We start from the raw sequence: 23,582 nt of genomic DNA, 5'->3' as shown, positions 1-23,582 counted from the left end.
ATGACAACCAATGATATTAAGTTTCAGGATTATTAAAATTAATGTAATCGATAAAAAAATTTGTGGTATGAGAACATGACACGCTAAGTATTTACCTACATATATAATAAAAATAAACCAGATAGCAATTATAGAACCCTGGATATTCTTGTATTTGAAACAATTTCTAACGTATTCAAAGCGTAGAAAAACACTGCTACCACCGCGGCCAGCTACTTGGTTCGTATTGGTCGCACGGAGTAACGTAAACGAAAGAGCTGGGCATTGCCGAGCTAATACGTACGGGTTCCTGTCCGCATGACTGCCATTGTAGATACTCCCGTTTCAAGTTCCGTCTCCACTACACTTCCGCGTCATTGTAGAGCAGGCTCCTGGCCGACAATCCAAAGGTCTAGGGTTCGACTCCCTTGCCGGTTCGGGTATTTACACTTGCGGAAAAAATTTCCTTTCCAAGTCCAAGACTGGGTGCTGTGCTGTCGCTTCCATTCCGCTCTGCGGAAGGCAATGTTAAGGCGGAGTCGCATACGACATGTTGATTTTCTCCATTTTCTCGTGTTTGCTACTATCACTACACCTAGTTTGCATTTATTGTTCTGAAACAAATATTCGTCACAGATATTTCCTAAGTGTTATATAATCGGTGTAAAAATACGTTCAAGTGATAGCAAATTACACACACTTGAGAGCCTTTTTCAGATATGAATATTTTTAACATGGCAGTGATATCTTAAGGTGAGTCACTAATGCAATACACTGGGGGAAATGATCGGACAGATTACTACAAATACGCTCTGTAACAGGTAGGCAAAGTAAAAGAAATCTGACTTCTATATTAGCCACAAAGATAATGGTCTACATGTCGTTCTGCCACTGTTGTTCTGTCAACAGTGTTTGTAAACAAGTTCATGTAGTTTTCGGTGTTCAAGAATAAACACCATACGTTCCTTAAATGATTCATGCAATGGGGAATTTTGATTTAATATAATTTTTTGGACATGCGCCATTACAGTTTTTCACTGTTTGCCGTGGAAATTTTTCAATAATGCAAAATAAGGAGAAAAAAAATTAAAAGATAAACCCACAGAGAACAAGCCTAAATCAGCTGATATCACAACTCAAATATCAGTTTGTTTGTGCCGGATGACGGCAACAGATGCCAGTCCCCGAAACGTCGCAACTGTTTCGTCATAGGTAACCTATGGTGTTCGTCGGTGCTGTGCTTATTTTCATATTTGTGTTAGTATGTAGGTAGGTATACTGCGTTGTCCACGTTAGTTATGTCTGAAATTTTTTGTTCTTGTTGAAATTGTCTCGTTATTGTTAGCCCACTGTGTTCCCCTGTGTTGTTATTTTTTCCATGACGGAATTCGTTCCACAGAATTCTTGTGCAGTCTGATATTGTAAGTTTGAATGTGTTCGTCTATGCTGACGTCGTTGTGTCGTCTATAATACCTGTATAGGTTCATAGTTGGGTCCATCCGTTCGACATCATCAGATTTAGGCTTGTTCTACATGGGTTTGTGTTTTCATAATTTATCGTTCTTGTTTTGCATTCTTGAAATTTTTCCATGACAAAACAGTGAAAAACTGCAATGGTGATCCAAAAAAATTGTATTAAATCAACAGTCATGTGTTGCTTTGCAAACGAAGTTTGAGTATTGTTGGTACTACTTTTGAGAATCGTCAAATATGAGACGAGTTTGCATGCACAGACTTTACATCGCAGCCCGCAAGTCCCTCGCCGAGATGCAACTCCTGCCTCTGACTCGCTGCCTCTCCCCCGCGCTTCCCTCTCGTGTGATGATTAACTCTGCCCATCTCATCAGCGCTCGCTGCTGATTAGACAACTGCCCCTGCTCGCCGGCAATGTTCGGGGAGTACACGATGCTGCCGCAGCCGTTGTCCGCGGGGTGCTGTCACAACTTAGAAACACACAACTTAGAAACACATAACTTAGAAACACACAAGATAGAATCTTCTAAGTTATGCCTGTTCTAAGTTGTGTGTTTATAAGTTATGACGTTTCTAAGTTGTGTGGTTCTGCGTTGCGTGTTTCTGAGTTGTGGTAGTTCTAAGTTATGACGTTTCTAAGTTGTGTGGTTCTGCGTTGCGTGTTTATAAGTTACGTGTTTCTAAGTTCTAAGTTGTGTGTTTCTAAGTTGTGTGTTTCTACGTTGTGTGTTTCTAAGTTATGATCGTTCTAACTTATGACAATTCTAAGTTATGTGGATTTTTTCTAGTTTTCTAAGTTATGACAGTTCTAAGTTATGTGTGGTTCCCGTTGTCCGCCTCCCCCTCCGGGGCCGTGCATCGCCAGTATCCGAACACGTGGGGATGCGTCCACACGCATGGCCCCCACATTCGATTACGGGCCCTGGACCCAGGATCGGAGACCCTGGGTCTCAATCTTACAGTTACACGCTACATTATAATTGCATGGTTATTTCTTATCTGCACTCTTTTTTTTTAATGTTATTTAACCTGAAAATACAGGATGTAATTATGGTTACTATTTTATAAGTCCAAACTAAGCTTTGTTTATAAAATTATTTTACTTTAAAATAACCACAGCAAGTATTTATATTTATTTCACACACTAAGATCGAAATGAAAATAGTTACAGAAAAATAAGATTAGCTGTAGGTGTGTGAAATCTTCTAGAATTTCGTTGAATATAATATATTATTTTTTTGTTATTTTGTGAAAAATTATAACAGTTAAACATTAAAAAAAAAACAGGACTGGGCCCGGGCTCTGGATCCAGGGGTCCACTTAGCCCCACCCTTGTGGGGGCCATGGTCCATACCACTCACGTCCCTACATCCCTTAGAAAATGCAGAGTCACAATGCAAAGGACGCATTTCTAATGGATGTATATGTAGTATCCGAAAATGTTTACTGCCAGCACCACCTGTTGACAGTTGGTCGTACTATTGTGCACGTAGCCATTTTGAGTCGTGATATCTACGAATAATCAGAAAAACGTAAATAACAACGACCAATTAAAAAAAAAGTAATGTTTCAAAATAAAAGTTTGTTATGAATTTTAAATTATTTAAAATATTTTAAAACGATCAATTAATGACCCCATAAGTTATTTTTATTGACGTGTTTATGTTTCCATTTGAGTTAATACTTACACTTATAAGGTTTTAAATGAATCATATGCCATAAAAATTGAAGAGTAATAATAAATACAAATAAAATAAAACACAATTCCGAAGCTAAGCTAATTACGTACGGCAGGACAACATAAGTAAATAAGACTTTAAGAGATGAAAAAAAAAAGAAAGAATAGAAAGGAAGAAACGGGTAGACGTCCTTCGCTGTCGAAGAGACGTTAAAAATCGAATGTCATATATATATATATATATATATATATATATATATATATACAGCCGGACCCTCCCTCGATTTTTTTTTTTTTTTTTACCTTCAACCCGGACGCTAACTGAATTCTAATTACTTCTCGCGTGTGGGACCCTTTGCAGTAAAATCTTTTCCCGCGGGGTTAATGTTTCACCGCTTTCATTTTCAACGAACGCAATAACGCCGACGCGTAAAACTCGGACAGACAGGAGTGCCTCGCCCCAGGAGGTTCGACTGCGGCAACTCTCCGCCAGAGAGGAAAGTAATTATGTACCGGCGGGGATGCGGCGTGCATTCGGCCACAGAGTGGCGTGCGAAGCGCTAGCTCCCAGCGGGGAGATCTAAGATGCGCATAAAGTTCTGCCATTCCCGATTACACCCGAACAATTCACCTTCGGCCAACTTCGGGATTTGTTTTATTTTTGCGCAAAAAAAAAAAAAATTCAAATATTAAAAGTGGTCGGTTAGGTTAGCTACATTAAAACACTTTTAACCACCATGGACGGTTAGTTAGGTTAGTATAGCTACATTAAAATAAACAGAGAAATATAAATATATATAAATAAACCCGAGGTTGGCCGAAGGTGAATTGTTCGGGTGTAATCGGGAATGGCAGAACTTTATGTGCATCCTAGGCTTCCCAGCTCCAGCGACGTACAAGATGGCCGAGGTAGACTTGCAATGTTACGGGAACAATCATCACTCACTTATTTAACTTATTGATGTGTAACACACTTAGCTCTCGGTATAAAGGCATTTGGTGGGAGTAATTTCGTGAATGCAACGGAAATGTGCAACCAAGGTGCTGCCATCTGCGGAGTATGGCGCGAACCAAAGTTTACAAAACCAAAGGGAAACTGTATAGTATGAACTGTTTGATGAATTTTTACAAGATGTGGAGTATTTTTAATAAAATTCCTTGTCGAAAATCAGTTCCGAAATTTATAAAATTACCCCTTTAAATAAAATAATCGAATAAATCCTCAACGAGACATGTTACGAGTCGAATTTGTGTAGCCTCTTACTGCGACCTTTCTTTGTTGGGAAGAAGGTCCTTAAAAATGGCTAAAAACATGTTGTTTTCAGTATAATATTTAGGTATGAGACATCCGGTAGAGATTCTTGAAATTAACAAAGGGAACGCACTTCTGTCTTCATTCCTACGCCACATAATGTTATGGTTACTGTTCGAATCTCACAGTTGTCCTCCTGTGCACGACGAGAAGACTGCGCGCCAGTCCACGGAACTTGCGCTTAGAGGCGATACCGCGTTGGAAGCACCAGCGAGCGTCGCACTAGTCATCCTGCCTAACTAGGTAAAAGTACGTGCGAGTTATCACGCGCCGGTCATATCGGCTGGGCCGCATGTGACGCAACGTTCCGGCGCGCTGCCCCACTTCCGCCGTGTCGCCGATAACGCGTTCCTTCGGCTCATCTCTTCGGACAGGGGCAACGGGATAGTTGCACCTTGGCATGATAATAAACTTATAATTCAAACAACACTAATAAAATTCTGCTTTTATCGTTGAACAAACTAAAAACTTAAAAAAATAAATTTTAAATTTAATTTTTTTTGTACAACAGCCAGATTGAAGGAAAGCATTTAACACAACTACATAAATATTTGAAACACTTTTACATGTGTGCGCTTTTTCAAGCGTACAGGCATGAGCACAGTGAGTAAATCAGTATGCGAGAATACAGGAATGTGAGTAGTATACGAATGTATGTCCAGGGACACAGCTTCTGGCTGGAAATTGCAACGGATTTTTCTTATATTTTAATCAAAATTAGATTTAGTTTTTTATAAATTTTAAATTGTTTTTTTTTTATTAAAATCTGATAATAAATATAGATTTTCAAAATGGCGGCCATAACGGAAATTGCAACGGTGACGTCATAAACCAAAACGGTGTAAAACAAAATGGCGGATTCAAGATGGCCGTCAAGGTCAAGTTCAAAGGTCAAGGTCATCCAAGATGGCCGCCGTGACGTCACAAATACAAGATGGCGGTCGGCTTCCGGCTCCACAGCCAGAAGCCGTGTCCCCGGACATACATTCGTATACTACTAATGTGTACAAATATCGAATATGCAAGAGCGCAAGTGAACAAGTGCGCAATAAAGTGTGATGCGATGCAAATATGCCATCGAGCGCTGCTGCTGTCATCTGCGTCCTCGTCAGGTAATATAACATTTAAAATAAATGTTTATTCGCGTTATACTTTCCGTTAAGCTCTTACGACACCAACATCTCGACTCACTTTGCCGACTGTAAAGAAGTTTCACTTTCAAAAATTATATTTGGAACCCGTATTGCAAGTTGTGGCAAAATATTTGTGAAACAAAGATTACTTAAAAACGATTTTTTTTTTTTTTTTTTTTTAGTGATTGATCATATTTCAGAGACACTGATCATTGTGATAACTGGTACAAAGCGGTCACACGAGCTTACAGTTATCAGTGTTATCATGCTGTGTCGTATTTTTGCCTCGGCTATACAAGTTTCTGCAATAGAACAAATGGCAGCATTGAATTTAGAGTCAACCGTCAGCGATACTATTGAACGCTTCACTACTGCGAAACCAGGGGGGGACGCATTGTGACACACAATATTGTGAAACGAACTTAAGCCGATGTCACACAACGCGGTTTAACCGGAGCGATTGCCAGTTTCTACTCGATTATTTCTTCCAGATCAATTATTGTTTGCGTGTTAGATTATGATCTCGAGAGACACCTGCATTGTGCACTATAAGTAAGGCGGTCAAAATAATGTTTTAGCAAAAAAAAAAAAATAAAGCCAAGGAAGTTTTAGCCGCAAGGCCGGAAGCGCTTAGTGCTACGCCAGCCCAATCAGATTGACTTCAACATTAGAACAGACGCATATTACTTAAACTAATTCTTCCATGGTTTCAGTGTATGTCCCATTACAGGTGTTTATTTTATCTTAACTTTTAACATGGTAGACTTCTCGAGTAAAAAATTTCAACAAAATGAAAAAAAAATTCAAAGAGCATACTTTTTGCATAATTAGCTGGCAAATTAGCATATTTAACTATTTTTTTTTTTGCAGTATGGTTAACGAGAATGAAATAAATATAAAACTGGAACTTTTTAGGTTTAAAGTCAATTTTACTAGATTCTCTGTGAATTGGTTCGATTTCTTTCAGGAAAAAAATTTAATTTTACCTGGTCTTTTAAAATCATTATAATTTTTATGATTAAAATGCTAAATAAAGTTAAATAAATATTTCTGAAAGAATTTCTAACCATATCACGCAGTAGACACTAGAATTGCCTTTAAACCCAAAATATTTCTAATATTTATCACATTTGGTTCTCCTTATCACTGCACAAAAATGTTAAAAATTCAATTTTACTTACTAATAATGCAGAAAAGTATGCACTATATATATTTTTTTAGTTTGGCCACCCAAAATAAGGCAAGTTTAACCGTGTTAAACGAATAAAATAAAATAATTTCCTGGAACGGGACATACACATTTAAGGTGTTCGCCTGGCCAGGTCACCAAACCAAGCGCAGAGTTTGGTAAATGATTACGAATACAGTTTAAGAGCCATTACACTTGTCATACAAATTTCGTCCCATCGTTTCGTCTATAAGGTGTATTTTTTGGACAGTGAAAAAAGGCTTAGAAGGGTATTTTCACGTACGTTTTTAGGTATGAAAAGGTCTGAAATTAGTATTGTAAAATATGTAGGGAAGTGCAGCGAGACTCCAGCATCAAACTATCGGGGGACCGCTTAAAGTCCCATAGATGCGTGTTACCGAAGCGCCTGGCGCGTAGAGGCGAAGACGCGTGTGATGATCAAGCTAGCGTCGCCCTTAGCGCCCTCGCGGTGTTAGAGCTCTTGCGCCGAGCCAGACGGCTGCCAAAGGGAAGCCTAAGATGTAGGCCTACATCAAGCTCTGTCCCTGCCCGAACACGCCCGAATATTCACCGTCGGACAACCTCGGGTTTATTTATATATATTTATATTTCTCGGTTTATTTTAATGTAGCTATACTAACCTAACTAACCGTCCATAGTGTTTTAAAGTGTTTTAATGTAGCTAACCTAACCGATCACTTTTAATATTTGAATTCATTTTTCCTGCGCAAAAAATAAAACAAATCCCCGAGGTTGGCCGAAGGTGAATATTCGGGCGTGTTCGGGCAGGGACAGAGCTTGATGTACATCTTAGGCTTCTCGCTGCTAAAGGGCTGTCGAAAGTGTTCGTCTCGCCGCTGACCGACTGAGAGAAGTGGGTCGCGTGGAACTTCGCCAGAGCCCCGGGGACGTTTCCGCGCGAACTCGTGGAGCGACGGGAGATAACACGCACTTACGTCCACCTGCCACTGCTTCGAGTCGGCGAACCTGACACGACAGGAACGGCGATCGATGGAAGGAAAAAGAAGTAAGGGAGAGGAAATAAACTTCTCAAAAAAAAGTCTGCGGGCCGCATTCGTTTCAGGAAGTATGAACTGAACCGGCGAAGAAAAAAAAACTCTAGCCGATGCAACAATTTAAACAGAAAAAATTAATTAGACATTACGATCCAGATAACTTACTTCGATGACTTAATAGATTTTTAAACCCGTGTTTGGTAGGTCATTACATGGAATTTTGTTAAAATTTGTTATAAAAGTGTTGTGTGTATGATTAATGCATTTAATTAAATTAAAATATCGACAGTTTTAAGTGCAAGCTTTTGACGTGAAAAATTCTGAAAGTTAAAACATCCAACACAAGAGGACGTCTGCAATATCGAGGAAGAGACGAGCTTGCTCGTGTAGTGTGTGGGGCTAGCTCGCCGAGCTACGGCGCCAGTGTACGGGGGCGCTCGATGGAGCGACCGTCCATAAAAAATGCCGCGAGTCACCCGCTAAGCGTCGCCCCGGGGACGCACCACAACGCTGAAATACACTAACGCCGAAAAATGTCACTGCAGGACTGCCACAAAGCTTAGGTTAGGTTAGACTAGGTTAGGTTAGACTATGTTAGGCTAGGCTAGGCTAGGATAGGCTATGTTAAGTTAGGTTAGGTTATATTACGTTAGGTTACGCTAGGTTAGGTTAGGTTTGATTGTGGTATTTCGGCGTTAAGGTACATTTAAGAAAAACACACAAATTCATTCAGTTGTTATTTCGGCGTTGTGGTACACAGCAGTTTTTCTAGCTGTCGGCGTTGTGGTCAATTTTGACATTCGGCGTTATGGTATTTCGGCGTTGTGGTAACGACCCCGTCGCCCCGCACAGAATGGCCGCCGTTGAGCCGAGCTGCGTCGACGTGGCGTGTTCTGCCTGCGCTGGATATCGGCACTGCAAAAAAACACAGTGTTGCAGATGTAATTGCATGTTGGGCGAAGCAGGTTCTCAGCGGATGTAGGCTGCGCCAGATTCTTCGCGATATATAAAAAAAATGTTCATCACAGAAGAGAGAGAGAAAGAGAGAGAGCTTGGAGAATTGCATCCGAACGGTCAGCAGGTCGACATCCCCAAGAAATAAACATATATTATTAGGAATGAGAGATAGGGGCCAGAATAAGTCATCTTGTTTTCAACAGTTTTTTGACAATGTTTTATTTTTATCCTTTGATATTCGAAACACAGCTTTGTTAAAGCATATTTTAATGGAATGCCTTAATTTATAACGACTTGCTGCGTCACAAATATTTTTACCCTGTAAAGTCATTGGCGTTTAACATTTAATTATCTCTTTGAGAATGAGTAGAAATATATGATCTCTGCCTTTAACTAAGGCAAAATTCAGGCATAAAACGACAAAAATTTGTTATGGCATAAAAATCGTTTGAAACCAATATGGCGTATTTCGGTTTCTTTCTCCCGCCTTCCTGAACACACATACGATGTGTAAGTAGAGCTTTAGAAACAAAAATATACAATTTCAAAAAAAAAAACACACCTAAGATATTCGAATGGTGTCTGTTTACGAAAAGCATTCAAGAATACGTTGAGGACGTATGAGTACTTCTGTTTCAATGTTTGGTTTTTTTTTAAATTGTATTTTTAGAAGAATTAAAATGGCTAAAACGCGTGTTACCATGATAATTTTTAGGCATAAAACACCTGCTGCGGAATCTTGAACGCACCCGAGGAACTTGCATTAAACCTTTATCTTGATTTTCTCCTCTACATAGTGTTATGCTTACCGCTCAGATCTCGTAGTTGCCTTTTGCACGGCTAGAAGACTGCTTGCCAGCTCAGAGCCATGCGCTTGGAGGCGATACCGCGCTATAGTCTGTTTCACGCTTAGATGGCAGTACAGAGTAAACGGCGAACACTGTTGTCAGATTGATACTACCCGGGTTGTTAACATTCAAAGTCTTATTTTTTCTACCATCGTTAGTCATAAGTAATAATATATATTATTGTAATTATAAATACCATAATTATAAGACTGTAAAATAGTACTATTGCAGCTGTAGTCATTCTGACAAAAACAAATAATTAAATGGTAAACAACAATTATTTCACGGAAGAAACAATTTGTAACAGTAACTAGCTATTATTAAAAAGGTATTATATTAAATTGTTTGCAATTCTGAAAATGACCAAAATTCTTAAAAATTAAATTATATAAATAAATTTAAACAAAAACGGTTGAAACCAAGATGGCGTAAACGTATTTCAATTACAGCTCCTCAGAAATTTAAAAAAGAAAATGGAAATTATCAGATGAAGCTCTTCATAAAATACACTAGGAATTTTTTTTAACAATTCTCATTCCAAATCTTACATTACAAAATATCTTTTTCCCCCCCCCCGATACATCAAACAAATTTTCATTACATTAAAAAAAATTGGTTGTCTGTAAAGTCGGTTTACGGACGATAGTTTAACGTGACGTCATAACAAAACATTGATGAAATTATTGCATACTTTATGAATAAAATTGAATCATATTTATTTTAATAATAAAAGAATAAATACTTGAAATTATACTAGTCATAAGATTTTTAAAATGCAAGAATAATTATCCTTTATTGCTGAAATTGTTGTTGTAATAAGCAATGAAAACCACATTAACTTTTCACTTCACTTTATAAACAGTCGAGTGGAAGAGAGAGATATGCGGCGCAAGCGTACAATGAGCGTAACGGGACACAGCGCAACGGAACCTTGTGCGTAACGGGACACTTGTTCGTGCGTGCAGCCGGCGTTCATGATTTATTAGACGTCACGTCAAAAGTTGTGTCTGAAACTATTGCGCTCTACGGCGTGCATCTGGGAACAGATGCAAACCGCAACAAGGACAGCGCTAACGGCAGGAATCGTGCTTCGGAACGAGAAAGCAAATGTCCATTCAAATGCACGCTGCAATCTATAGCGAGACGAGATGGCGCTGTAGAAAGCACCAGCGAGCACCGCACTCATCATCCCGCCTCACCGACACAGACACACCCGTGACCAGGCCTTTGTTTTAATCATCGCCCGCATGATGTCGCCAGCGGCGGGGTCCCGTGGTGTCGCTTGCTGTGGTTGTTGCACCGCTCACGGCCCATGGCGTGATTACCCCCCTCCCTTCCCTTATTCTACGGACAGTGTCCTAGATCTTTCGCACAGTAATTGATGCCTCTCCTACGCTCGTAGTGCACGCTCGCTAATCGGACCACTTTCTACTATCAACCTTAAAAAAATTGGTTGTCTGTAAAGTCGGTTTACGGACGATAGTTTTAACGTGACGTCATAACAAAACATTGATGAAATGATTGCATACTTTTATGAATAAAATTGAATCATTTTTTTATTTTAATAATAAAAGAATAAATACTTGAAATTATACTAGTAATCAGATTTTTAAAATGCAAGAATAATTAACCTTTATTGCCGAAATTGTTGTTATAATAAGCAATGAAAACCACATTAACTTTTCACTTCACTTTATAAACAGTCGACGAAACAGTTCACGTGTAGATGACTTGTAATTAATTTTAAAAAACTGGCGTTTGGCTATAAAGTTTAAATATAATTATGAACAAGTTTTCATATAAATAAAGTGTAATCAAATATCTATCATCAATTATATGAATCACCATAATTTTTTAGTCAATTGTAACATAACCTATTATTACTGCACTCGCCGACAGCGTAACGGGACACAGCGTAACGGAACAATGTGCGTAACGGGATACTTTTTCGTGCGTGCAGCCGGCGTTCATCGATTTATTAGACGTCACGTCAAAAAAAAAGTGAGCTAGTCTTTCAGTACTTGCCAGTACTCTAAACTTCGGTAACGAGAAAATCCACGTGCTCTCGTGTAGCAAATACACTTACAATACGAAACTCGGGCCTCTGCCACGAAGTTTAACGTAGAATTTCTTTAAGATAATGCCTAATGTGATGAATATACGCAAATTTTGTTTTCAACTACATTTCCGGACGCGAATAACACGTAGTTTCCGCAACCGCCGCTAGAATTCGCTGCCGGAGCACCTACGTTGACTATAGAATCATTCTTGTAGACCAAAATTTTCAACTATATAATGAAATGGCTTCGAAAAAAACCAAAAAGGCTTGAAAAAAAGTAGGTACTAAACCCTGGTTTTGAAACTGATTTTCTACAAGAAATTCTATTAAAATACTGCCGCCCATCTTGTTGAAATTCATCAAACAGTTAATACTATGAAGTTTCCCTTAGACTTTGTGAACTTGGTTCGCGCCATCCGCCACATATATAAGCACCGTGGTTACACATTTCCGTTCCACGCTACTTCCGTTCCATTCACGAAATTACTCCTTCTAAAGGCCGTATACCGAGAGGTAAGATGTTACACATCAAAAATCTTTCTCGTAACTGCACGTAAGTCACGCCAGTCAAATGGATGTATAAAATAAGATAATTATGTCTTTTCACATGATGGTTACTTTATACTAACGTGAAACTTAAGTAATTTTACAGACGTTATAAAAGTAATACATCATATTCCACAGTCAAATATTAACGGGTTTTATGCATTGGAAATCGGTAAAAAAAATAGAATTATAAAAAATTAACGTTATTTTTTTATAATCGAAATAAGTGAACGAATTAATGTCAGTATAACCTAATCAAAACAAAGCCATAAATCTTTAAATCGTGCACATCATGACTGCAAGATAACATTTTCTTGAGTTGTATATAACTATGATTATGATTTCGGAAATAAAACAATTCAGCTCTGCATTAACGGATATCGCAGAATCAGTGAGTGAAGTGCCAACCGACAGCGTGATAGTTTTTTTCCAGGGAAAAATTCAAAATCCCCTGGAAGAGATACTTCTTTTGCTTTTGTGATCGCACTCCAAATCATTTATTTTTGTAGTCCATTTTGTTTGTCCTTCGTTGTATGTAAAATAACAAGTTTTTTTTTTGCCGTCAAACTATAAAAAAAATTGTCTGAAAACCATTAAGTGCTATTATAATTTTTTGTAGGCAGTGCCAAAAATGCATCTCCCTGGGAAATTAAATCTGGGCAACATGTCCTACCTACATATACAGCTGTCCATGGCTGCTCGTTCGCAGGCTTGCTTGGCAAGTATCTAAGACGCTTTCATTGGAGCATGCAACGAGAGAGACTTTAAAAGCGCATCCACACTATGACGAATCGAAAGCGAATCGTGTCGTTCGACTCGAGTCGACTAGAAAGTCGCCCCAGTCTGGACGCGGCGAACGAGTCGCTTGTAAGTTGAAAGTCGAATCGAACGGAGACGAATCCAACCTGAACGAAATGGATGAGGGGTCGGAGTTGAAAGACGAAATCGAATGGGGCCGCCTCGTCTGGACGTGTTGAATCCTGTCGATTCACTTCGCGGCAACTTACTCAATCTTATTCTCTCGGTCCTTGCGTTAACGTCGCGTAGTGATCAGTTCTAAGTGATTGTTTTGAATTAAACAACGGAGTGGAGTGATGAAAACACTTTGAAGTTCATTGAAATGTACCGCGCCCGAATATCGCTGTGGCATTCAAGGGACAGTACTTATAAAAACAGGGTTAAAAGACATTATATGCTAACGCAAATTACTGTTTCATTTGGAACTGATAAGGAGGAAGTAGAACGCAAAATTAAAAATTTACAGTGCTATTTTTTTGAAGAAAATCTCTTGCAACCCTTTCGACTCGTCCACATGCAAAGCTGTTTGGACGTAATGACGAATCTCACGAGCCGGACGGAAATGTCGAATAGAATGAGACGTACGACGCCATTCGTCATACGTATGGATGCGCCTATATATCGAGTTGCAAAGCCATGTCAGTTATAACATCAAAAAGTGTAAGTTTAATTCTGTACCTCGGAACAAAAAAAACGACCATAGTCACAATTGGACATATTCATAGAAGAGGAGAAAATAATTATCTTTCAATATTCTGTGTTTACTATATCTACCATATGCGTGTGGTTGGAAAGAAGGAAATTAATCAATTTATCACCAGCTACAGGCACATAACATTATAACTGGAAAACGTTTGTTTGGCTTCACTATAACTTCTGTCTTAGGCTCTTATAACTCTAACTAAATGCTTTAGAAATATTTTTTGAGTAACTTACAGTAAGGAACTTTAAAGACATATGTAATCTGCAATTAAAAAGAACGGAACAGTTCGACTTTATCTCATTTATCTCTGAGGTATAGATGTTCTTCTTTTTCCTCTTCTTTCGTCTTATAAATTTTCAACGAGAGCTCCAGAGTGATTTGAGTATGTAAGGAAATCAGCACACAAGTCTTAAGCATTATGGTTTATTTCAACAGTGAGTAATATTCATTGTTAATTAATCATTTATATCCTGAGAAGTTATTTTGAAGTGAGTAATAAGTTTGTTAATTCATGTTTATTTAGGAAAATTGCTTTTTATCTCTCTCTTACGATATACTTAAGAGTCGAGGTTTAAATTGCCAAAGAAGTTACACGTGCACTTTTTTTTTTAATGTTCATCCTTTGTTCTTGTAATTCCTAAAAAAAAAAAAAATATCTTTTATTTTGTTTCGCTACTCTACTGCCATTGGATAACAATGCTTATAAGGTTCAGCGTATGATTTATGCCATATGTTGAGGTCCTAGTATCGAGGTATTTTCCCAGAAGCCGTGCATATGCTTTCAGTATCCTCCCACCACGTATGTGAATAACCATTGAGGTACAATGGTGTGAGTGGCTGTGTGTTGAAGTCACTCTGGTTAGCAAAACAAGCCGTAGCTGCATAATGGCTACTGCTGTTCAATAAATCTTTAAAATATATACATATATATCTCCAGGGGAAATCATAAACAGGTCATAATGAAGGGAGTTTTGTTAAACTCAGCAATGAATTTTAACGCTGATTGGTTTTACTACGATTTCAGGGTAACTATTGCCTTTGACTTGAGACATGTAAAAAAAAAATTATAATGAAGTTTAAAGCTAATGTCTTGCTGACGTGTTGTTAAAAGCTTTGTTTAACAGCACTCCCTTCATAATGGCAAATTTACGATTCTTCTTAGCGTTCATTCTACCTTCGTTTACGGTTTATTTTTTTCCCTTGAACGGACGATAAGCGTGAGTGAACACGGTATTTCAGACGCGCCGATAAAGGGGAGCCTAATAATCCCCGAAGTAGAGTCAGACACCCTAAAAGTTTCGAACATTTTTCGTTGTCGGGAGAAGGAAAAAAAAAAACACACACAATTTTGCGAGATTTGTTCGTTTTTAGGATTTAAAAATATTTTTAATGTCACTTACTTTCCTTACCAACTTTTCATTTTAGTTTCTATCACCTATATACACTATGTGCGAAAACATACTCTTCCGAAAGGGAGGAATAAAAATTTAGCGAGGTATAAAAAAAATTCCAAGACGCATGTACTCGGGTCGTTCTAGTGTTTTGTTTGGGGCAGTGAATCTTATGTTACTGCATCGGTGAAGGGGGTGAGGGAGGTGAGGTGTGGTCTTGTCTGCATGATTACACGGTAACCGGGCAAAGTCGTTTCTTTCTTTCTATTTTTTTTGCAGCTCCTTGTCTACGCTGTGTCGGTTAGACGGTCAAAAATTGGCTTAAATTAGTGTTTGCATTGTGGAAACGGTTTTAAAGGACTTTCTTTCATGAAAGTAATCGTGTTCAACGATGGAAATTCTAATTCATACTTACCAACCATCTTCAGATGTAGTCAAGCACAATTTCCGTAATGGTTTTGCCGGAAAAACACTACAATGGCGAGGTAAAAAAGGGTCTTCAACTATGTAACAGTATGCCACATCCTGACAATTCCTTACTTCATGTTCTCAACTGTTTATTATTTTTATTGTCTTATTCTGTGCGGCCACATACATCTTTCCAAAGTAGGTACATGAAAGATAAGCTTAATAAAAACTATAGCCAATAAAAACGAACAGTACTTACAAATACAATAAAATACAAATACGAACTAAATTAACAAAGCACTAGCAAATTTAAAAATAACAAAAAAATAGTGCAAAATAAAATGATATACCTAACATATGTATATGTATGAAAATTGAATTTAAAACTCTTTTTTTAATATCTATCTAATTATATTATTTTAACGGTTTTAAAATACTTTGTAACATAATATTTTACAAAAAAAATTCTAAGAACACAAATACGTTTTATTATAATAAAATCATACACATTCACGCATGTTCAGTGACACCTTGCTGATGCCACAGCCAGTTCCTGGGAAACCCTTCCCGCGCACGCTCGTCGTCATATCGGCAACACTGGCGCGCACCTGCAACACCTCAGCGACCTGCCCCATACTGAAATAGCTCGCACGAATGTGCCGCCAGCGTTGCCAGCTCGCCCGTCGGAGCGGCGCCATGGCCCGCGTCAGTCTTGGCTTGCTTCCTCCTTGGCGAGGGCGGTCGAAGCGCTTTACTCCGTGTGAACCTCTGTGCTCGTCGCGGCGTTTCAACTGCGGATTTATTTATTTTTCTTCCATCGGTGAGTGCTGCTTCTTTAACGGACGTCGCGGTCTCACACATGTTGATATCTCTCTTTTTTTTTTCGTTATTACTTTTATCTAAGGGCTATATAAACACTTATTAGATTCCTCCCTTGAATTTGTGGTTCTGCTAAAAATTAATATTATCAATAGATACTCACTTGATGTAATATCATGGCTGTAAGGCGCAAACCTTCATATTTATCATCACTTACCCGACTTTTTACACTCATGATATTACATTATGTAAATATCTATTGATAACGTTTGTGGTAGAACAACAAATTCAAGGGAAGTATCGAATTAAAATTTTAGAAATAGCCTTTAAAAACAAGTAATGACGAAAAAACGAAGGAAAAAAATGGCTTATGAATTCGTATTAACACATGAATAGTTACAACATTAAGCACTTAAACAATACAAAACCAGAAAAGTTGCCTGGCTACAACGGACATAAACTTAACCCCATTCCTTTAATCATTGTTGTTTTAGCATTTGAGATATTAATGTTACTATAGTTGGTAGTGTGTATGCTCAAGAACAAAATAGTCGATATTAAAAGAATGAAATCCATAATAGCACAGAAATATCGAGATTATAAATATTATGTTTTATCCTTTGGTAAGTAAATCGTTATGATAAATAGCGTAACTCCATCTGTGAACATAATTAACAAAATAAAATATTTGGCACAATTTTAGTCAAAACACACTCAGGGTTCTCGCAGACAGGGAAATGGAATACAGGAAAAACTCAAGGAATAAATAAGGTTAATTCAAAACCTGGAAAACTCAGTGAAATTTTAAAAAAGATACTAAACTGGATTTGTAATTTTTAATAGGTATTAGTGTATTTCTTTAGTGTCTTAAAACGCGTGTGTATCTTAATCTTAAAGTCATATGTATCTGTTTAAATTAAACATAAGGAAAACAAGTAATGAATCAACTGATTTAATTATGATCATATGTCTACACTCATTCACCTGGTTACAATAATATATATTGTTTCAAAGTTTCATATGTATAGTGTTTTATTATATTATTGACTGGCTGTGTTGGTTACAGAGCATTGTTGGTAATGGTATCAGAGCAAACTGTGGATTATGGTTAATTTGACATGTTATACGTAGTTGAAATGTGTTTCGATGTGTATTTTTGGGTAACATATTGATGTTATTTTGCAAGGTTGATTATTAAGACAGGAAAAAAAGTTTGGTTGGAAAGGGAAAACAGGGAAAACACAGGGAAATGGTCTAGAGTAAGAGTGTGGGAACCCTGAACGCATTTTCTTACCTATTAAATTAAGTTCTCAATTCACTTCTAAGTAGTGCGTTCAGAGCTCACGATTGGCAGAAAAAGTATCACGGAATTAGGTATAACATAGCATCAGGCAAGCGTTAAACAATTGGGCGATATCTGGACATACTAAATAGTAACACCAGGCTTTCGTAAATGCTAGCGCTATGTAAGATTGTAGCTAGTCAGGATAATGACGTAACGGTCAACTGTTGCGTATACTGTGTTTTGTAAGTGAAATGCCATTGTCTATTGTGTCCGATACTTTACGGAATGCAACCTGACGTACACAATACGTAAACTATTTCGATTTAATCGCCTTTGTGCGGTTTTGGTGTGGCATTTAAATTATGCTTCTTATTTATTTGGTATCGATTATTGTTAACTTGGTACCAAATGCATATCCATGGACTTCTTAAGAGAGAGAGAGAGAGAGAGAGAGAGAGAGAGAGAGAGAGAGAGAGAGAGAGAGACAGGAGCCGAAACACGCCTACTTGGTTCAAACATTTTAAAGCCACAAAAGTGTTCTGTTGATCAGTTTTAAAAATTTGGCTTTTTTAAAGCTTGATATAACAGAATGCCTGAAGTTAATGGTAAATAATGGACTACAAATAGTTTCCCCTGTGAAGTCATTGGAGTTTTAATAGGTACGGTATGACTACAACCTTTGAATATATATACTGTATAGAAGTCGCCAGCCCAGGTTAAAATTTCTAATACGGTTTTGAGGTAGTTGGTTAATTCACCGCCGCAATCGCCACCATCTCTAGGGCATCGACTTGTGGTGGTCCCAAGCGGACAAGTGACGAACTCTTCAAACACCCCTTCCCCCTCCTGTTGAACGACGTTGAGCTGCAGTGAATGATGGATGAGGGGTGCGGGGTATGACAGCAGGCGACAGCGCTGCGCTCTAACGTGTAAATAACAACTAAGACGATACAGGGCGTTACGACAGCGCACTGCAGCGGTGAAGTTCCCAAGCTGCTCATCATACGATTATGAAAAACGTAGAGTAAATCCTATCCACTCGCGACTTCTATACAGTATATATATTCAAAGCTACAACTGTAACAATAGTGTCTAAAGGGCATTATATTACGGTCTTCGAAAATATCGTCATGCGTGATTTATGCCTTAATTTTAAAAAAAAAAGTTATATAGCATGAAAAATTGAAATCAACAAAACATCTTTCGTTTTTTGTCCCTCCCCGTAAACGACAGGATTTTAGAATAACTGTTTCTGTACGGACGTTTGAAGATTGTACCGGTGCCGGAACATTAATTTGATCGGTTAATGATTGTTAAGATGCGTCTACATCCTTTCACAGGTGCCGGAAGGACCTGTGTTAACGGGAGACATTCCTTTTCCTCACTCACCGATCGTGACCCTGCCATGAAGGAATACGCCGTAGCCTAAAGCGCGAACTTTTTCTGGTGTTTAACATCTCAGCTCTTGGTATATAGCATTTGGTAGAAGTGATTTCTTGCATGGCACGGAAGTCGCATGGAACGGAAATATGTAACCACGGTGCTGCCATCTGTGGCGGATGTCGCGAACCAAAGTCCACAAAGCCAAAGGTAAAATTTAAAGTATTGACGGTTTAATGAATTTTAACGATACACGGGCAGTATTTTAATAAAAATTCCTTGTCAAAAATTATGTCAACAGCCGGGGTTTAGTATTTTTTTTTCCAAGTTATTTTCGCTTATATCGGAGCCGATTCATTATATACGTTAACATTTCTGTCTGTAAATGGAAATGTTCGATAGCGAATTCTAGTGGTGGGTGCGGAAACTACGTGAGATTCGCGTCCATAAATTTGGTTGAAAACACAATTTGAAAAGAAAGAAAGAAGGAAAAAAGCACTCGCATCCGAGATGATCATTTTTGGAATCCTGGTAACCACCTTTCCAAAACTTACCTATCGCAAATACCATAGCTCGTGGAAGATTTATTCACCTATTTCCCTTGCCAGTATCGTTTTACTGTCGAAGACCTTCTGAACTTATTTTCCATGATATGTAAAAACAACCCTCTTTTCCAAAGTTTGGTTACTAAAGGGCTAAACCTCGGTCTAACACTCCATTTAGGTTGTTTCATTTTCTGGTCATTATTATTTTAAGGGCCTTTCCTGTAAATTAATAACCATAAATTAACAGATATTTGCTCAGTGTTATCTAATAGCGGTAAAAAATCACGCAAGTGTTCAGAATTATGACCTTTCACAGTTCGAAAACGTAATTCCGTAAATTCGTGGTGATGAAATGTATGACCCAATGATAAATGAAACAGACCTACCGAATAAATTTACAGGGAAATTCGTTAACTAACAATAATGATAAGAAAATGAAATAATCCATTTGGCGTGTGTGACCGAGACCTAAGACTAACATAACTCAAATCAATTTAACATTAATGCATTGAATCTAAAACTAGCTCAAAACTTCAACATATAAAACACAATGCTGTAAACGTACAGTGAAAAACACATCAGTCAATACAGACGAGGGTTTGTTGTCAAAAGGGAGCTGTGTGTAGGCAGAATGAAGCCTCGTTAGGACCGCATTCAATATTGGAGGACGGATGCACTCGAGTTAATGGACGTCATTGAGGTCAGATGGAGAAGAGGGAGTGGTCAGATGGAACTTACATCACATGCACGCATAGTGTTTGACATCTCAGGTTCTTGATTACATTCGCGTAACCCACCACGACCTTTGTAATGGCCTCGATAGATGTTACCTGTAGATATAATAATTTTGTAAGAGAATATAATAAGTTTGTAAGAGTATTTTTTTTTAAATTTTACTCATATCTATACGTTCCTACCCATTTTTATGTGTATATATAAGTAAATAAATCGAATACGCTTGATTAGAAAGGTAAAGCCAAATAATAACTCTTCAAAATTATATAAATACAAGGAACTTTATATATATATATATATATATATATATATATATATATTAGCATAACATTTGCAGTGCACTGAGATAGGTAAAGAAGCACAAAATAAAATAAATAGGTAAGCTTGGATTGCGGAGAAAACACAAATAATTCAGAGAATACAGTTGGACTAAAATAACGGAGAGGGCACAATATGCAGCAAACAATGTTTCGTTGAAGATGGTCGTCTGAGAAAAGAGTTTCAAATAAAAGAAGATTGATGGAATACCCTCAGGAATAAGCCTCGCTGCAAGGATTTATTTAAAATTTTTGATGGCAAAAAATATTTGTAGACTGTATACAATAATACAAATGAAACTTGGAAATACCGGAGAGAGAGAGAGAGAGAGAGAGAGAGAGAGAGAGAGAGGGAGAGAGAGAGTGAGCGAGAGAAACAAATATGACTTCAGAAAAATATTCTAAGGCCGAAGAACAAAAATTGAATCAAACGGTTATAAGCAGAGTCTCATGGTTAGTGAATCTCCAAGACTATGGTGGGCTTCGAATTATCTTTTTTTTTTCGTCACAGCTTATAAATTGGACCATGCAGGGTTCCGGGCTGGAACCAACGACCCTCAGTAAGTGAGTGCGACGCCTTAGCGATCACGCCACCGAGAAACTCAAGGACGGGAAATTCCCACATCTCGTCCGTTTACATTACTCCGTGCGACCCGTAGAAACCTAGTATTTAGACGATGTGATTTACATGGTTGTTTACGTTTAAAATGCGTTGCGTTCAAAATTGTTTGAAGTACATGAATATGACTAGTGTTCTAACATTATATTGGGCTTATTTTTATTATTTATGTCAATCCAGATCGTACTATTTTCTCGGATCTCAAAAAATAAAATTATAAAATAATCTTTCAGGAATTTGATATTCGAGATATTTTATAGTACTTTAAATATACGCACATTTTCGACGTATACAAATAAACGTTTTTTTTAAAATAAAACACGCAGATAAATATTTTATGTCTGTCAGGTCACACCATTTTTAAAAGAAAATCACATTGGCTGTCATTTTTTACGGCTCCGTGGATTCATAGTAAAAAAGTAAATATATTAGGCTTCCGTTTCTATGTTTTCGCGGCTTTGTTGAACGGGCCTCAGACGCTTGTGCGTTTTTCCATTCCGTCGCGCCGTTCCGCGCAGTCTTGGGAGCCTCGGCTGGCCGTGCGCATGCGCGCAGGTCGTTGACGTGCGCGCGCACCGCCGGCGGGGAGGGGAAAAAGGCGCCGTGGAAGGGGAAGCCAAGCGAGCTGTGCGATGCGGCTGTGCGCGTCTTCACGTCAGTTGACAGTTGGTAGTAGTGCGTCGTTGTTAGTGATTGTGGACAAGAAGCGTTGTTTTAACGAGGTGAGTCATGCCTTGCCCTACGTGGTTTTAACTCAAAGCACGTTTGTAAACTGTCACGTTGTGGAAACTGGTACGTGTGAGAAGGGACACAATCTGTGGACTAAACTTTTTGTTCTAATTAGAATGTTGTAGCGGTTAAAAATGACACTAAGTAGCTTGCCGGTTCTGTTTAACGTGCAGTTTTAAGCGGTGTTTGTTGTACCTGTGATTAAAGCTGGGTGTAGCTTGTTGGCGGTTTGTTGACCGCAGTTGACTACAGCAGTTGGCGTGTTCGTGGAAACCGTATTCAAGGCGGGAAGCGACAGTTACCAAAGTTTTAACGCGCGAACCACATTCGAATCGGAATGCACCTGAAGACGCAGCTCACTTCTTTGTGGTAGTCGTTAACGAACGCCGAGAGCAGAAAATGGCGTCTTTCGGAGAATTTTTTTTTTTTTGATCTTTCCCCTCCCGGTAACGCCCACGCAAATATTAAATAAGCTTGAAGGGAGGAGTGTCGTGTGCACTGACTCGTGGTGGTATTTATAAATACTTACGTGTCCAATGAACTGGGACTTAATTTTAACTCTTAACTTTAGTCTGGATGGGGTGTGATAATAATATCTGCCCTTGTGATTAAAGCCCTCTGTACCCCGAAATGACGTTTGTAGGTGTGGCCTATGATGACTCACGGACTTCTCTTTTACAGCTGATAACATGAACCGGTAGTTAGCAGCTTCATAATACTCCTTTGTACTTTGTTTACGTTTTGTTTTTCAAATCATAATCTCAACTTTCTCGCGAAAGGAGCTCTAAGAACTCGATGTTGCTGGACGATTCACATTGTAAATATACATTTATATAAATATAACATTTAAGTAAAATTCCAATTTTAAAATTTCGTGTTTAACTTATCTTTGTTTGGCTGTAAGTTCATAGGACGTGTTCCGTCGTGAATCCTATTGGTTACATATTCATTGTTAGAATTATAGCATGGTCGAAGTGCAGCCGGTAAATTTTACAATTAATATATAGTTTTGGATGATCCGGTATTACCAGCAGTCTTTATTTCTCTTCATTATTGTATAACCGTTACCATCTGATTACCGTATTTTACTTACGCTTATTTCCCGTGGGCCGTACCTTTTGCCATGCACTATGCACCCAAGCTTCAAACAAACGGTAATTAGGCGTACTTGTTACCGGAAGTAGTACTCGTATCTTTCTTCCGGTAGATGTAACTGAAACTTCGACACCTGGGTGCTACATCTTTTACACCAGCTCGGGAGGTTTTGTGAATAACCTATGTAGTCATTTTGTACTGTCGTGACATGACAATTTTGTCAATAATATGTCAGTACCCAGGGTTAACGCAAGGGGTTGGTGGGATATATACCCCCCCCCCCCCCGGGTCCCTTCCGATCTTTAATTTTATAAAATCGTATCGTTCCAACCACCAAAATAAATGAAATAATTTGAAAGCAAACCGCCGTTAGAGGTTCCCATCAAACCCCCCCCCCCCCCCCTCTAATTTAAATTCTCCGGTCACTTTTGTCTACCAAATAGAAAACTAGTCCGACTTGTTGTTCATTAAGCGTGAAGTTTGCACAAACATTTCGTTAAGAGCGTTAGAGGTACTGTAATTCAGGTTATTAAGGTTTTAAATTTTTTGTGGAGACAAATAGTTAAGA

General features: G+C 38.3%; 1 protein-coding gene across 36 annotated transcripts in view; it reads left to right on the top strand.

Moving 5' to 3' along the window:
- The window catches only part of LOC134537607 (LIM domain and actin-binding protein 1), a 216,376-nt gene that overhangs the window by 31,757 nt on the left and 161,037 nt on the right, over positions 1-23,582 (top strand). For 2 of the 36 annotated variants that reach the window (XM_063378222.1, XM_063378211.1), the window contains exon 1: positions 16,205-16,310. The exons of 33 other annotated variants lie outside the window; for them this stretch is intronic. The gene's annotated coding sequence lies outside the window, so the exon portion shown is untranslated. Of the gene's footprint in view, positions 1-16,204; positions 16,311-21,804; positions 21,913-23,582 lie in introns of those variants that run through there. One more of the 36 variants, XM_063378210.1, reaches the window with a different exon arrangement.

This window comes from Bacillus rossius, chromosome 12 (genome assembly GCF_032445375.1).
Source record: "Bacillus rossius redtenbacheri isolate Brsri chromosome 12, Brsri_v3, whole genome shotgun sequence".
NCBI classification, from domain to species: Eukaryota; Metazoa; Arthropoda; class Insecta; order Phasmatodea; family Bacillidae; genus Bacillus; species Bacillus rossius.
This window is presented reverse-complemented; position numbering and strand designations above follow the sequence as displayed.